This window comes from Ursus arctos, unplaced genomic scaffold (genome assembly GCF_023065955.2).
Source record: "Ursus arctos isolate Adak ecotype North America unplaced genomic scaffold, UrsArc2.0 scaffold_14, whole genome shotgun sequence".
In the NCBI taxonomy this organism is placed as follows: domain Eukaryota; kingdom Metazoa; phylum Chordata; class Mammalia; order Carnivora; family Ursidae; genus Ursus; species Ursus arctos.
The window spans coordinates 21414123-21431606 of record NW_026622808.1 but is presented as its reverse complement, the minus strand read 5'-3'; the positions used below and the strand labels follow the sequence as shown (position 1 = coordinate 21431606).

General features: G+C 52.1%; 1 long non-coding RNA gene across 3 annotated transcripts in view; it reads left to right on the top strand.

The window, feature by feature from the left end:
* Positions 1-11368, top strand: part of LOC123000438 (uncharacterized) — a 30039-nt gene extending 18671 nt beyond the window's left edge. For 2 of the 3 annotated variants that reach the window (XR_007191787.2, XR_008959066.1), the window contains 2 exons: positions 2759-2844; positions 10793-11368. This is a non-coding gene — a long non-coding RNA (uncharacterized LOC123000438). Of the gene's footprint in view, positions 1-2758; positions 2845-8547; positions 8667-8812; positions 9038-10792 lie in introns of those variants that run through there. The other variant, XR_008959067.1, reaches the window with a different exon arrangement.
* The last annotated feature ends 6116 nt before the right edge of the window (positions 11369-17484 follow it).

The following is a 17484-nucleotide window of genomic DNA, read 5'->3' as shown; positions in this document are numbered from 1 at the left end:
GCCCCGTTGACAAGGGAGCCTTAGGCATGCAGTTCTCAGACTTCTAGCCCCTGAGGTTCACTGGAGAGTCAAAAGAGGTGCAGGGCTGCTACAGACAATTGAGCAGACCCAAAAAGGTGGACCATGGAGACGGTGGCTGGAAGGGTTTGGGACCTGGCGACATGCTGGTGAGGAGGAGTTAGGGTGATCGTGGGCCATAGGGTGGGCCCCCACTCCACAGGCAAGACAGCCCCTGTGTTCCATGGGGCCATTCCTTCCCAGGCAGCTCTTGGATCGTGTTCCTCCCTATAAAGCAACAAAAATTAGATGATAATACAGAGCCTGGGTGATAAAGGGGGTACTTAAAAGTAAAGAATAGGAGGGATACCTGGCTGGCTAAGTCCATGGAGCATGTGACTCTTGTTCTCGGGGCTGTGAGTTTGAGCCCCATGTTGGGTGTCGAGATTACTTAAAAATAAAATCTTAAAAAAAAAAAAAGTAAAAATGGAGTAGTATTCAGTGAGCAAAAGAAATGAACTATCAAGCTACAAGAAGACATGAAGGAAGCTTAAATGCATATCGCTGAGTGAAAGAAGCCAGTCTGAAAAAGCCACGCACTGTATGATTCCAACTCTATGACATTCTGGAAAAAGCAGAACTGTAGAGACAGTCAAAGGAACCCACTGTTGCCAGGGTCGGGGGAGGGTGGAGGGAGGACTAGGTGGACCACAGGGCATTTTTAAGGGGGCGAAACTATTCTGTATGATGCTGAAATGGTGGATCCATGAAATCTTGCAGCTGTCCAAACCCATAAACATGCAACACTAAGAGCGAACCCTAACGTAGACGGCAGACTGAATTGATGCAGTCTCGGTTATGCCATGTAACAAACAAGCCCAGATTGCTGAGCTAGAAGAGGCTGTGTTTCCAGGTTCCAGACATGCTGCTTGTCAGCAGTCTGGGAAATGGGGCTCTTGAAAGACACGCAGTTGGGATACAGCAGGGCCCAGGCCTGCAGCAGGTCAGCATGGCAGGGACAGACATTTCTGAGTCTCGGCCACAAAAGCAGCCAACACACAGATGCTGACACTTTTGCAAATGCGGCTGGCGGCCAGCCGCCTGCTGCCTGCCCCCTGCCCGGAGCCGAACACTTTTCTGTCCTTCTCTCCTCCCTGCCCCACATTCCTTCAGAGCTGGAGGTTAATAAACTCATCACTGATGAGCAGGGAACACGTCTGCAGAGGTTTTAATTACAGCAGAAAATTGGCCCAATTGCTATTTAATGTAGAGTAAGTGTCGAGTTAACTGGTCAGGGCAGGAGGAGCTGAGCTTTGCACGGAGGTGTCCTGAGCCCTGCCTGGCTGGTTTTCCCCGAGAGCCTCCAAGGGCAGGGGCTGCTGTAGGGCTGGCTGTCTGGGGGCTGCAGCAGGACCTCAGAGATCCCGGGAGAGAAAAGGAAGCAGCCTGAGGTGAAGAGGTAAGAGGACATTTCTGAAAGCTCAGCTCAGGGCTCTGCTTTCAGGCCTCAGGGCTTTTTCCTTTGCAATGTTTGACCTCCCTCTCTTCTGGACAGCCTGGGAGGGAGAGCTGGGCTCCTGTGGACAGGGTGTAGCAGGAGCTGGGGAATGGGGTGAAGGGGAATTGATGGGGGGGGGGCAAGGAGAAGCAGCAGGAGCTAAACTTCCTTCCTTCCTTTCTTTCTTCTTCCTTTTTTTTTTTTTTTTTAAAGATTTTATTTATTTATTTGACGGAGAGAGCACAAGCAGGGAGAGAGGCAGAGGGAAAAGCAGGCTCCCCACTGAGCAAGGAGCCAGATGAGGGGCTCAGTCCCAGGACCCTGGGATCCTGACCTGAGCTGAAGGCAGGAAGGCAGACGCTTAACCTACTGAGCCACTCAGGCGCCCGGGAGCTAAACTTTCTAAGTGAGATATGGAAGAGAGGAAAGTGCCCCACTTCTCCCACCTGCCTCCCAGGTCTGCCGCAAGGGAGCTAAGGGAGGGGACCTTTTTGGAAAGCCTGTGCTCAGGACAGAAAAAAAACCCAAAAAGCCCCAGACAATAGGAGGCAACAGGCTAGCAGAAGCCAAACTCACCCAGAATCCACTACAATTGTCACTACAATTTTCCATATGTTCCAGGCCCCCCAGGATGACTGTGTCCTGTCCAGAGAGACAGTTTAGATATAAAAGCATAGACTCTCGAGTCAGACTGCCCGGATTCTAACTCTGACTATGTCACCGACTAGCTGGTCTATGTCTCGGTTTTCTCATCTGTAAAATGGGGGTGTAATTTCTAATGGTTAGGCTAGGCGAGGCTGCAGAAACAAAAGAAAGCCAGCATCTCAGTGACTAAAAATCACAAGGTTTATTTCTCACTCATGCTTCATGTCTGTCAAAACAATGACCCAAAGGTCATTGCGGGGAGGCTCTGCTTATCATGGTCACTGGTGGAGCAGTCACACTCTGGAACATTCTAGAACGTTGCTTGCAATCACGCCAGAAGGAAATAAGAGCTTTGGAAGGTTGTGCACAGGCAATGAAATGCCCTAGGTGGGAATGATATGTGGCAGTTCCACTCACAACTCATTGGTTAGAACCAGTCATGTGACCTCCTCCCCAAGGTGGGCAGGAAGCACAATTCTTGGCCAGCAGCACTGATGGGCCTCCAACTAACAGGTTGTCCTAAAAATTAAGTGAGGTAATGAATGTGAAATGCTTAGGACAGTGTCTGGCATATACAGCAAGCACTCTTTATGTGTTCCTGATTTTGTGTTTTACCAGGAAAAGTGACCTCACCCAGGTCTCCGATGCTTACTGAGCAGGACTAAGAGGGACCAGTGGCTGGAAGCCTGGAAGATGTGCGCCAGGTGAGTGCCAGGGACATCCAACCACTGAGGCACAGGTCAGGGCACATCCATGCTTGACCCTGAACTCGGACAAGACCACAGAGCTCCCTCATGCATTCCAGGGAGGGACATGTGAGCTGGAGCCTGTCCAGACCCTCCTACAGGCACCCCCGCCCCCACAGAGACCTACCTTATGCCCGTGCCATGCATGCCACTCCCAGCAAGGGCAAGGGCAAGTGCTCGCGTCAGCTTCAGCACGCAGCCCGGACCTCCAGAAGGTAGGAGGTCTCCCCCGCCTGCTGCCACCCTTCATTGTTCTTCATGTATCTGTTGGGTGATGACCTTTCCTCTTGGCTGGGAGGAACATTCACTCAGAACCACTTCACTGCCTCAGTTCTTGACCCAAACAGAGGAGGTGACAAGTTACGGGTGAGGAAACAGACCCCCAGAGGCAAAGTCCCTTGCTCGGGATCTCCCAGCAAAAAGTCTTGGCAGGATTCAAACCCAGGCTGCTCTCATCTTCCTAGCTTTAAAATATGTCACCATGCTTCCTCTCTGAGCCTACGTCTGCACCCCCTTTTCTCCACTAGCTCCCCACAAGTCCCACCAGCCTCCCCCAACCTTCCCTCCTGGACCCCGCCCCTGAGAGCCAGGCAGCTCTGGAACCCCTGGTTTCCCCACCATCCAACCAGAGCTCACTTCAAAGGTGGGAACCGAGGCCTCCCAGGCACCCAGGGAGCCCCGAGAACAATCGCCCAAGGGCCAGAAAGGGGCTGCTGGCAACTCCGGGAAAGCCGGGAGCCCTTCACAGACCTTAATCACCCCAGCAGAGCCCAGCCAGGCCCGCTCCAGGCGGCGTCTTCCAGCAGCTCTGGCCTCTGCAAGGAGAAGGGAGCAGCAAATTAGTGCCCTTCGCCAGCTCCCCAAACGTCCTCCAGCCCTCCCCACCCCCCCCCCCCGCCATGGGGACAGTGGGAGGCCACGGCTGCCCAGGAGGGGCCTTTCCCCAGGTTCCGCAGCCACAGCGGTGGGTTCCCAGACTGGGGGGAGCAGTGGGCGGTGTCCTGGCGCACTGGCGGGCAGAGGGGAAGAAGTGCCAGCCTGCCCCACCCCCACCCGGGGGACGTCCCCCGCGTACACATCGCGCTGTCCATCCTCCGCTATGATGGGCAGAGATGTCCCCCAAAGCGCTCCGGCTTCCCAGCCCTCCTTCGCTGAGAGCTAAGCCCTGCCTGGGGCCTCCCTGCCCAGCGAGGGCAGGAAAGGCGAGTTAAGGAGGATTTAGAGACCCGCCCGCCTGCTGAGAGATTAGATGAGATCAATATACAGAGGGCCGGGTGAGATCCCGCTGAGGGGCTCCTTAAGACCCGTGACCCTGAGAGGTAATTAACAGGCTGGCTGCGGCCGGCCAGACCCCTCACCTCCACCTCTACCCTATTTGGCAGCCCCTACAAAGCCGGGGCTGGGGTCCTGGCTCCCTCTTAGTCGCCCACCCCAGCTCTGCACGTTCAGAATCAGGGTCCTCCCCCAGCGACCTCCCCGAGGAGCCTGAAGGGATCACTGTCATAGTCTCTCTCACTCTGGGAGTGCTTGCTCTCTGCCGGAAGCTGTCTAAAGCTTTGTAGAGCTCCCTGATTTTTCACCGCAATTCTAGAAGGCAGGTTGCTCTGCTTTGCAGGTGGAGAAATGGAGGCAGAGGGAGATGAGGGGGCTTGTCGAAGGTCACACCACAAGTAACCATGAATCTGGGATTCAAATCCAGGCATTTGGGGGCCAGAGCTTGGGCCCCTACCCTTCTGGACTACAGTCCTTTGCCCACCCCCTGACTCCCCGCCTCCCCACACAACTGGCTTTAACTCCTAGGCAAGGCAAGACCGTTAACACCAACGTATAGTCCCCCAGTCATTTTTCCAACACCTTTAACCACCTGGAACTCAACAGAGCATCCCCATGCAAGGGAAAACGCTATGAACCGAAGCACGTGACACAGAGTCTGGGCATCGATGAAAGCATGTGACCCAGAAGGTGGATAAGCTCCAGAAAGAGGGGGGGATCCCATTAATCTTGTCTCCAGAAGCCTAACACCCGGCATGTGGTGGGTGGTCAATATATTTTTGTGGAATTGAGTTGGACTGATGGTCATGGCCTTTACTTACAGCCTGGTCACTCCTAGTTTAGACATAATAACAACACTGGCCAGGTTACGTGGGTGCAGGGAGCTACTCAGGGGGGACCGACCAACAGTGCTGAAGGCAAGGAACGGGAGGGAGTCTTGCCTCCTCCACTAACTACCCGTGCCTTCACTCTTCCTTCTGTAAAATGGGTTATTGGGAGGGTTACAGAAAATTATTATCAAGTGTCTAACATGGTGCCTGGTACCTACCGATTACTAGATAAACATTAACTTGAATTTTTTAGGGGCTAGCAGAAAAACTATAAACACAGACATAAGACCTCAAAAAACAAACAAAACAAAACAAAACAAAAAACAAAAGCATGGCAGCCTAGGAGCAACCTTGCCAGGTTCTGGGACTGTTGAAATGAGAGCAGAACTTGTCTGGGCCACAAAAAAGAGGGCTGAGATCCTGTTATCTATCGAAAGCCTGAATGGAGGTTTGAAGAACTACCTGTAACACTGATATATGTAATAAGAGCTGATATTTATCAACCCTGGGCATTTGGACCTCCCAGCAAGCCGATGAAGTGGGTACTATGATTAGTGTATTTATAAATGAGGAAACCGAAAATCAGCGAGGTTAAGTAACTTAACCAAGATCACACAGCATGCAGCAGCAAGGCTGGGACTCAGGCCCAGCTCTCTCTGACCCCAAAGTCCTGCCCCAAGAAAGATTAGAAGAATAAACACATAAAGATCAACAGTGATATCCTCCAGGCTGGAAATGTGGGAGAAGGCTATTGTCTCTTGGTGCGCTCTCCATGTGTTTCCTGCCTGTGCTAGGAACAATAATAATAAAGCCAAATATTTTTAAAATTCTTTCTAAATATAACCCTTTAGGTGAGAGGGAAAACCCAAAAGGAAAAACACTTTGTGGTTAGGGTCCCCACGGGAAACCCTCTGTTAAGCAGGTGACTTGAGATCTGTTATAGGAATGAGAGAAGCTATAGCATATGAGACCCTGGGGCCCTGGGAGGTGGGGAGTCATTACCACCCCTAGGAGCTGGGGTCCTGCTCAGATGAGAGACCAGCTTGCAGGACAGGCTCAGAGCCGACCCACATGCCTCCTGCCCTCCATCTTCTACCAGACCCTCCCGTTGGCTAAAGCTGAGGAAGCCAGAGGACCTGAGAGCCCCCATCCACCCCAGCACCCCCAGCGGGGTGGGGGAGGGTGAAAGCTCGATTTTATTTATTTGTTTGTTTGTTTGTTTGTTTATTTATTTATTTATTTATTTTAGGGGGGGAGGGACAAAGGGAGAGGGAGAGGGAGAGAATGTCCATGCTGGGGGTGAAGTCCAACACGGGGGGTCGATCCCACAACCCCGAGACCATGACCTGCGCCAAAATCAAGAATCAGATGCTTAACTGACTGAGCCACCAATGAAGCTACCAGGCGCCCCAATTAAGCGTCAATCTTAAGGCCCGCATGGGAACTATCTTATCCTACCCTCCTTAACTTAGAATTCAGAAGCAGCCAGCTCTTCCACTGGTGGAAACACCTTTTAGAGAAATGTTTATTCTCCTGCACAAGATGGTACAGACAAGGACTTTGGCAAGAACAGAAGTTGGTAACCAGCTAAGATATAGCCATGGGGAATGATGAATTAGGAAGGGAATTCTGGCCCCTACTATGGAAAAGGAGACCAAAAAAAAAAGTGGTGCAAAAAAGCACCCAAATCTATTGTGATGGTAGTGCATTGAATTGAGCCCTCCCCCCAAAAAAGCATGCCCAGGTCCTAACTCCCAGTACGTGTGAATGGGGCCTTATTTGGAAATAGTCTTTGCAGGTGCAATGAAGTAAGGATCTCAAGATGAGATCATTCTGGATTTTAGTGTGGGCCCTAAGTTCAGGGACTGGGGTCTTTACATGAAAAGGAAAGGGGATTTGGAGAAACACGGGGAAGAAGGTCAAGGAACTCCAGGAGCCCCCAAAAGCTGGAAGAAGCCAGGAAGGATCCTCCCCTAGAGACTTCCCAGGGAGTGTGGCCCTGCTGACACCTTGATTTCAGACCTCTGGCCTCCAGAACTGGGAGAGAACACATTCCTATTGCTTTAAGCCCCCCAGTTTGTGGCTGTGTCTTGCAGCGGCCACAAGAAACTAATACAGTGATAGAAGCAAGTTTCAGAACAATGTGTGCAGTGTGATACAATCTATGTTAAAACTGGGACGCCTGGCCGGCTCAGTCGGTTATGCATCCGCCTTTGGTTCAGGTCATGATCTCAGGGTCCTGGGATGGAGTCCCCGCATCCGGCTCCTTGCTCAGCAGGGAGCCTGCTTCTCCCTCTGCTCCTTGCCCCCTGCTTGTGTGCTCTCTCTCTCTCTCTGACAAATAAATAAATAAATAAATAAACAAACAAACAAACAAACAAACAAATAAATAAATAAATAAAAATCTTTTTAAAAAACAACCGTTAGCACACAGTAGCATTGTGGTCAATGCCCTGCTGATGGCCCTGGGGCCATCTGGGGTCACCTGAAGCTTTAGTGGACAGTTTCCATTTAGGCTTGTAGCACGCCACCCCAAGCAGCCACATCCCCACCTGGGGGGCATTTCTTAAGGGTGGGCAAGGCTGTTCCTGGCCCCAGGAACAGCCCTCAATCAGGGAGGGATGAGAGCTGGTAGATATACCCCAATCCATCACCTGGCGGTCCGGGGGGTGGGTGTGGACAACTCAGATGTACAATCAATGCCCAGAGTTTTCTAGAGGTTCCTGGTAGGAATGAGCCCCAGGTGCCCACAGGGGTCACCTGCTCATTAATGCTCCACCCTGTTGGTTTTCTACCTTCCCTGTTGTATTAATTATCTAATCCTGCTTAACGAATTACCCAAATTCAGTGGCTTAAGACGATGATCATTTATTATCTCTCATGTTTCTGCAAATCAGGAATTCTGACAGGGGATGAGGGGAGCAGCATGTCTCTGCTTCTCAATGTCTGAGACCCCAGCTGCAAGCCTCAAAGACTGGGGCTGGAGTCATCTGAAGGGTATCACTCCTTGCAGGACTGGGGGCTGCTGCGGGCTGCTGCCGGAGGACCTAATTGGAGCTGTTGTCTGTAACACCTGCATGTGGCCCCTCGTGGGATGTGGGCTTCCTTACAACATGGCTGGGTTCCAAGGGCAAGCATTGAGAGAAAGAGAGGAGAAGGGGGGGAGGGAGATGGGGGCAGGAGGAGGCTAGGGGGAGGAGGAGGATGGGGCAAGGAAGAGGAGGGGGGAGGAAAAAGGGGGAAAGGAGGCTGATGGCTGGGGAGGAGGATGGGGGGAGGAGGAGAAAAGCAAAGGAAAGAGGGGAGAGCCAGGTGGAAGCCATCCTACCTTCCGTGACCCAGCCTCTGAAGCCTGTCAGAATCACTTCCTCTATACTCCATTGGTGGGAGCAGTCACAAACCCCACTCAGATTCAAGGAGAGGTGCAGAGACCCCGCCTCTTGTGAGAGGAGCCTCCATGTACTGTAAAAAGAGCCTTACAAGGTGAAAGATATGAGGGGTGGCCATCTTTGGAAATCACAACCTGCCCTTCCTTTTTGACTTCTCCAATCCCCTACAGCTGTTTCCTGGGATCACCTCCTAACCCAACAACTCGCCCCCAAATCTTTGCTTGTCTCAGAGTCGTTGTCTTTGAAGGAACTCAGATTCAGACATCACACAAAGACTGCATTTGTATAGGTGGGTAGAGTATAGATTTATGTAAACGTTCAGAAAACAATCTATAAGGATACACCCCGAACAGACAACAGTAGGTCCTCTAACGAGGCAGCGGGGATGGGGGACAGGAGGGTTCGTCCGTAATACGTGCATTTTTTTCCCCCAAGGAGGGATTTTCTAGGGAGCGCCTGGGTGGCTCAGTCGCTAAGCATCTGCCTTCAGCTCAGGGCGTGATCCTGGGGTCCTGGAATCGAGCCCCGCATCAGGCTCCCTGCTCCACTGGGAGCCTGTTTCGTCCTCTCCCACTCCCCCTGCTTGTGTTCCCTCTCTCGCTGGCTGTGTCTCTCTCTCTCTGTCAAATAAATAAATAAAATCTTAAAAAAAAAAAAAAAGGAGGGATTTTCTGCACCCCCTGTGGAACGTAACAGAGGGAGGGGCAAGAAGCACTCACGACTTACTGCTGACCTAACACTAGCCCTGAAGCAGCTGTGACTGTCTTAACACGCACAGGGAGCAGGAAGATGGGAGGTAGAGGATACCCTCTGTCTGCCCTCAGCAGGGAACCACCAGCCCAATTTACAACTGAGCCGAGGCCTTGGGGTGGCTCAAGGGTCCGGGATTTCTGAGAGCCTAGAGAATGCCCTCTCTAAGAGTACTGGGGCCTCACTTACCTAATCTATGAAATGGGTATGAGAATGGCTATCCCACAAAGCTGCTTGTGAGGGTTACATACCTTATGACACATGAAAGTGACTGACACAGGACCTGACACATAAACACAGCAACAGATGTATCGAGTAACAACTACACCCCAGAAGTTGTTTTCAGTGCTTTTCTTGTGTGAATCCACATGTGTCCTGACAATAAGCTATGAAGCAGGAGCAATTATTGTCTCGATATTGTAAAAGAGGAACCAGAAAGGTTAAGGAATGAGTCAAGGTCACACAGTAAGGCTGCCAGACCCTCGACCTTCCTTCTGACTCCAAATGCAGTGCTCCCTCTACACATCACCCCACACTTCCTGTGCAAAAAAATGAATGAGCAAACAGGAAAAGAAGCTAGAGAAAGACCGTTTTCTTGGGCTTTTAAAGGACTAGGAGGGGCGGTATAACCCAGGGAGTAGATACCCCTCCCCTTTCCATCTTTAACCACTGTCTGGGTTCCACCCGGACCCTCCTCTCCAAACTGGGGGTCCGGGACAAAGCTGCTGGGGCAAGCATCTCCTTCAAGATCAGAGGCAGGGGGTTCCCCCTCCCCCGACTCCCATTTCACTTTAAAGGGGGGAAAGCTCCCCATGCAATGAGGCAGAGCAGCGGGTTCCTGGGGGCCTTGCAGCCCTGTTGCCATAGCAACCAGACTCACTAGCAGTTTCTGGTACAGGAGGAGGCTGGGCCCACAGCTTGGGCTGGAGGGGATGAGGGGTAGGAAGGAGACCTCAAGGGCATCCCCTTGCCCGCAGACTGGACCACCCACCTGCCAGTGCCAGAGGAGGCTAGGAGCCCTCATCACCCCAGAGACACAGGGAGGGGTACTCCTACCCTTGAACTTCTATCCTGAATCTGGGGCAGCTGTTTAAATTTTCCAACTTGTGTCCACCCTGGAAGACTGTTGTGAAGCCTCCGAGGAGGAACACATCAGGGTTCACACAGCCTATGGTCTATACACAGCTCTAGGGGACATTTTCTTTTTTGTTTCCCACTCCCCCCCCCCCTTTGACTGAGGTATTACATGGATAAGGTGAACGGCACAGATCTGAAGTTTTAGCTCAATGAGTTTCTATATACCGGTGTATTCACCACCCAAACCAAGAGAAAATATGTCCATCCCTCCAGAAAACACCCTCATGCCATTTCCTGGAATTCTGTATCCCCCGAACTGACTTTGTCATCATAGATGAGTTTTGTCTGTGCTTGAATTTCATAGAAATGCAACCATACCGCCCGCCCGCTTTTGTCTGGTGCCTTTGACATGACACCGAACCTGAACTTACCATCACAAGTATTATTACTCTGTCCTTTTTCTTTGTTGTGTAATAGTCCATTGTAAGAATGTGCCACAATTTATTTATTTATTCTACTGTTGATGGATATTTGAATTGTTTACAGATTGGTTCTTTTTTTTTTTTTTTTTTTTTTTTTTTTTTACAGACTGGTTCTTGTGATAACGCTGCCATGAACATTCTTCTACGTGAGCGTACTTTTCTATTGGGTAAATACACAGGAGAGCACCTGCTGGGTCACTGGGCGGATATGCAGGCATTTTTAGGAGACACCATCAAACAGTTTTCCTAAACAGAGTGGCTATAACATTTTACGTTCCCACCAGCAGCGTGGTGAACGTTCCAAGGGTCTCTGGCTGGCTCAGTCAGAAGAGCATGCAACTCTTCATCTCAGGATTCTGAGTTCGAGCCCCATGTCAGGTGTAGACATTACTAAACAAAAATAAAAATACATTTAAAAAACAGTTCTAGGACACCTGGCTGGCTCAGGTGGTATACGGCATGACTCTTAACCTCAGGTTCATGAGTTCAAGCCCCACATTGGGCATGGAGCCTACTTAAAAAAAAAAAAAGTTTCAGTTGTCCACATCCTTGTCAACACTTGGTACCATCAGTCTTTTTCATTTTAGCCATTCTAGTTGGTTGTGTTGTGGTATTTCATTGTGGTTTTATAGGCATTTCTCTGATGACTGATGGCATTGAGCATCTTTTCATGTGCTTATTGACTATTTTGATACTCTGTTTTGCTCATTGTTCAAGTCCTCTGTCATTTTATAAATTTGGTTGTTTTTTCCTTACTGATTTGTAGGGGCTCTTTATGTATTATGGATATGCGTCCTTTGTCAGATATATTATTACAAATATCTTCCTTCTGGGAGAGTATTTCCTACTCCAGATTATCTCCCCAAGTTCTGGACTAGGAGAGGGCACAAGAGCAAATAGCACCGATTATTCTTTTTCTGTTCTTTCTTCATGAAGAAGGCAGGTGCCCTGGTTTATTGAATGCCTATGACATGCCAAGGAATTTCCAACAGTTATATCCTAAAATAGTTACATTCTTATTTAATTCACTTATTCAACCTATATTTGAAAATCTAATAGACGCCAGATATTGTAGGACACACTGAGAACAAGAGTCAAGGTCTAAAAAGAGACTGTGTTCCAGTGGGGAGTGGTGAGGCAGACCGTAAACATGCAGACAAATAATCAAGGCCATAGCAGAGGGAGGAGGAGTGCCAGAGAGGTGGTGGATAGAGTGACTGGGGGTGGTTGGGAAAGTCCCAGGGACTAAGCCACGTGGAGCTGGGATGCAAAGAAGGAGGTAGAGCTAGCCATGTGAAATCTACGGGAAGGGTGTTCTAGGAAGGGGAACAGCTAGTTTGAAGACTCCGTGAGGCTGATGTGCAGGAAGCTTTGGGGAGAGGGATCCCGGAGAGGCTGAGTGAGGAATTTGAATTGAATCTAAGAGTCATGGGGATCGATTGCAGTGTTTTGAACAGAGTGACATCATGAACTTCTTGTCTTTTCAAAGACCCCTCTGAACCCCTGAAGACTGATAGGAGTGAAGGCAGAAGCAGGAATCCAGGGCAGAAGCAACAATAACCCAAGTGAGCCATAATGGGGGCAGGACTAGCGTGGGGACCATAGAAGTGGGAAGAAGTGGATGATGTCTAGTGGACATTTTCTTTTCTGTTTCCTTCTTTCTCTCTCTCTCTCTTTTTTTAAATGAAGTATTACATGGATAAGGTGAAGTGCACAGATCAAGTTTTAGCTCAATGAGTTTCTATACTTGTATATACCTGTGTATCCACCATAGTCCGTCCCTCCAGAAAACACCCTCATGCCCATTCCTGGAAGTCCATATCCCCCAGTCTGACTTTGTCATCATAGATGAGTTTTGCCTGTCCTTGAATTTCCTAGAAATGCAACCATACTGCATGCCCTCTTCTGTCTGGTGTCTTTCACATAACACTGGACCTGGGAGAATGTGCTTCAGGTTCTAGTTGAAGATGGTTATTATTATCCTCAACTTAGAGGGAACCGAAGCTCAGAGAGGTCAAGTGACTTGCCCAAGGTCACACATCTAAGAAATGGGGAAAGGGCAAGGAAATCATAGTCTGACTTTTCAATTACATGAACCATGTCATGCTGTGGGTGGCATGGCCTTAGAAAACCTAGAGATATGGGGATTCTAGAAGGTGGGGGGCAGCTGGGGGGAGACTGCAGAGCCAGAAAAATCTACCTGTCTTTATGGTGGCCCCTACTTGCTCTGGGCTTTGGGGCAGGCAAGTGGGAAGCTGCAAATTGAACTGAGACCCAGTGTGGCCTGAGGTGTCCCAGACTAGCCTGGGCCCTGTATACCCAGCAGGACCCATTCGGAGATGACAAGGATCCATGGGCCATCGACAGCCAGGAACCCCTGGTTGGTTGTTGAGTGTGTGTGTGTGTGTGTGTGTGTGTGTGTGTGTGTGTGTGTGTGTCGGGGCGGGGGGAGGGGTGCTTAGGAGCTGGGGCTGCCATCCCCATTAGCACCGCCGTCATTATCCCAGATTTATGTGTGTATAATTCTCCCCCCACCCCAATCGCTCCAGCATCTCCCCTGGCTGCAAACTCCGACTCCCCCGGAAAGAGCCGACTCCCCCGGAAAGAGCCGAGGAGCCGCCTGCCACCGGGCCATTAGCACGCAGGGAAGGGGGTGTGGGGGGAGCGAGCAGTCAGCAGGGAAGGGAGAAGGGGGGCGGGAGAGAACGAGGGAGGAGGAGGGAGGCGGGAACTGGAAAGGATGGGAGTTAGGTGGCAAGATGGGAGAGTTGAGAGGAAGGAAACCGGGCGGGGAGGGGAGAGGGAGCCCAGGCGGGTGTCTGCGGGGGGGGGGGGGGGACACGCGGCCCATTGGGCTCGGCCGCAAACTGCGGGCCCAGGGGCCGCCGAGGCCGCCGAGGGACTCCGCCGGGCGCCCTCGGTCCAGGAGTTACTCCGAAGCCTCGCTCCCGGACACCCTTTCGGGAACCAGCCCGCTGCGTCCCTCCGCCGAGCAGACCACCTCCGGGGGCTGCCCCTGCGCGGCCCCGGGATCCGGGGTGCCGGGGGTGGGGGCGCCGGCTGCTGGGCCCGCAGCCCGGGGCAGACTTCGCCCCCCCACGGCCCCCCTCCTCCCCGAGTCCCGCCCTGCCCTCCAGCCCCTCTATTCCGAGGGAAATCAATGTCGCGTTAATGTAAGATTTCCAGGCGGTCGGGGGGGGGGGCGGGGGCTTCATAAAAGATGCATTGTTTCCACTGCCTGCTCGCGGCTCCCTCCCCAGCATCCTGCAAGATGGCGGCGGCCCCAGCGGAGGGCGCGGAGCCGAGCCTGCCGGCCCGGGGAGGGGGCTGGAGGGGGAGAGTGCGGCCCCTCTCTCCTGCTGGGGAAGGTGGGAAGAGAGGCCGGGATGAAGGAAAGAAGGGGGAGAGAGGGAGAGACTGAGTGAGGGAGAGAGAGAGAAGGGGGGGGGCCTGGGAGAATGGTGGGGAGGCGGGAGCCAGTCAGAGGGAGGAAGGCGGGCTGGGAGGGGGGAGGGGATGGCTGGGAGCCGGGAGGAGGGAAGAGAAAGGCAGCCCAAGGAGGTGGCACCGCAGGAGGCTGGAGAGCTGGCCAGGGAGCTGGGAGGGGGACGGAGGTAGGGGGGAGGCAGGGGAAAGGTGAAGGGGAAGGGCGGGGGGGGGCAGGCTGGAGTGGGGGTGAGCGAGGAAAAGAGGAGGGGAAGGAAACGGCGTGGGGGGGTGTGAAGAAAAAGGCAGTGAGGGGAGCCTGGACTGAAGGGAATGGACCTCCCCCCACCCCAATTGGTCCCTAGGCTACACCGTCCCCTCCAGCCAGGGCCCCTGGCCAGCCCTCTCCTGGTTCCTGTGCACCCTCTCCGTGGAGATGAGCCAAGGAGCCCCATCCCCCAACATGGAGGTGGCTGCACCCCCCCTTGGCCTGGCTCCCCACCCTCTTTCCTGCCCTGGTACCAGAAGTGCCAAAGTGAGAGGGAACGCACCTCCCCCATTCATCTTCTCCTGGGCAGATGGGCGGCCTCCTCCCTCTGCTTTGCTTCTCAGCCTTCTGACAACCACCCCTGTGGCCCCGCTGCCCTGCCCAGGGGTTGGCTTGGGGCAAGACCCCCACCATGTCCCAACTCAAGGCCTCCAGTGTGGACCCCGAAGAGCCCCCCCTTTCCTTAGCAGGGACGGATGCTTGGGTACATCTGCATCGATCCTATTTCCGGGACAGGCCTCTTGAGGTGCCAGAGAGGGGAAACCGAGGCAGAAGAGAGCCTAGAACATAGTGACCTCCTTACTCCCCAAGGGTCCCTTCCTTGGCCCCAAACCACCCTGAGTCCCTCATCTTCCTTGCTTGCTCCCCCATCCTCCATTGGCAACGACGATGAGAGTTTCAAGGCACCCCCATTCCAACCTTCCTGCTTCACCATAGGGGAGCTCCCAAACGCCTGAAAATATCTTTAAATTAGGAAAAAGAGCTAAGCCGCCAGGGTCCTTTGGTCTATTAAAGGAGGAGCAGAGGCCACCGGCGCCCCCACCCCCTTTACTCTGGTTTTGCATTTGAAGCCCTGACAGCGGATCCAGCTGGAACAATGATGGGGCCTGCCCAGCCAGCCCCAGCTGCTTCCTTTTCAGTGGCCCTGTGCCCCCTGCCAGGTGTGCCAAAATTAGGATGGCTCCCTTCTCGGGTCCTTTTCATCCCCCCAGGGCTCCTGGGGCCTCTGAGGTGCTAATGAAGCCCCTGTTGCTGCCTTCCCTTTTCTTCGCAGAGCTGGCCTGGGGGAGGCCTAGGCAGGGCTGTGCCTGGAAATCTGTCCTCGAAGAACTGCCCCCAGGAACATATTCATGTGCTATGCTCAGTCAGAGTCTTCCTGCAGTACCCTCCGTTTCCCCTCCCTGCTCCTCCGCTCCCTTCAAGTCCTGGTGACAGCCACCTCCTCCAGGCAGCCCTCAAGCCTGCTGGCATTTGCTCCTCACTGTTTCTCCTGTGGTTGGGCAATGGAGTCAAGGCTATCTGGGCCTCACCTCTTTCTGGCTATGTGCCCCCACGCACACACCGGGCGGCTCAGTAACTGTTCAGAGCCTCGATTTCCCCTTCTGTCAAATGAGGATAATTACAAAAGCCTATGTCAGGAGTCTTTTATGATGCTGAAAGGAGATAATATGTGTAAAGTGGGGATGACAGCCCCTAGTCCTGTTGCTCCAGCCACACTGGCCCCTCACTGAGCCCCCAAACACACCGGTGTCCCACCTGTGATATCCCTACAGCTCCTCCTCCCTTTATTCCTGTCTCTGCTCATATGTCCACTCCTCAGAAGGAACTTCCCTGGCCACTTAGCCCTCCTCACTTGTATTATCACCTCCTGACATTGTATTACGTTCGCAAGCTCACGCTCTGGAACCTGGGTTCAAATCCTGACTTCACAGTAACTGGCTGTGTGACGTTAGGCATGTTACTTCACTTCTCTGAGCCTCAATTCTATCATTGGGATGAATAAGTGACTTCGTAAACGGGAAGCCCTCAGAACAGTGCCTGGCCTTCACTAGGTGTTATTCCCAGAACGAATATTACTTGTCTTATTTCCGGGTACGCCCCTCTCCCTCCTCCCCTTCCTGAGGGCTAAGACTGCAGGGGACGTGTTCAGTTTATTCAGTTGTATCTTCAGTGCCCCAAAGGCCTGGCATACAGTAGATGTTCAATAAATATTTGATAAAAGAGTATCTCAGCGAGGTTCTACTGGTCCTGTCTGAGCCTCAGTTTTCTCATCTGTAAAATGGGATGCTAATAGCATGTGCCTCACAGATGTTTAGGATTCCATGAGCTAAATACTGCAGGTTTTCATTTATAGACATGATTCAAACAGCCTGTAGCATAATGCCCCTCCTGCGACGGCCCTCCGTATACCCGATCTAGACCTAGAGGCAGGGAGAATTGTGGGAGACACATTTTATTGCCTCCAACACTCGCTCTTGCTTTCTTCCTTTGCAAACAGTGCTTGCTCGTTGAGTGGCTATGTGCCCTGCTCTGTGCATGCCTTCCAGCCTGCCTCGCTTCTAAAATTCTAGAAGTAGCTGAGTGGCACTCATCTGGCTGATGAGACCCAAGCAGAGGTCTGTCAGCAGGGGGTTCAGGGAAAGGTAAGCGTGTGATTATCCGAACTTCAGTTGCTTCGGCTATAAAATGGGGACAAAACAGCAACTCACTGTGGTCAAGGTCTCATAAGTGACCCAGAGGGATAGCGAGGGGACCAGAGGAACTAGGGGGTCCTGGCCCTGGTGCCACCTAGCTGCTGGCCTCCCACAGCACCAGGCATCAACTCCAGATTGTTCGTGGAGGGACAAGCAACTTCTTTGTTTAAACCACTGCAGTTAGGTGTTTTGATACTTGCAGCCCAGTGCACCTCCGAATGATGATACTGAATTTCCCGGGATCTCTAAAAATGCTCCAGGCAGAGTAGCTGTTGGTTGATTTTTTTTTTTAAGTTAGAATATAGAATGAGGCTCGGGTACTGCCGCATAAAAAAGTGGAGGAGTGGGTGCATTTAACTAGGTCCAGCCCAGAGAGAGACTGTCTATAAGGAAGGGAGAATGTTATAGGGTGCATTGTGTTCCCCAAAAGATAAAGATATATTGAGGTCTAGACCCCCCAATACCTCAGCATGTGACCTTATTTGGAAATAGGGTTGTTGCCGGTAAATTTAGTTAAGATGGGGTCATACTGAAGTTGGAGGGGGCACTTAATCCAGTATGACTGGTTATAAATTTATTCTAAAAAACAGGACGCAGACACGGGTACATGCGGGGAGAATGCCACATAAA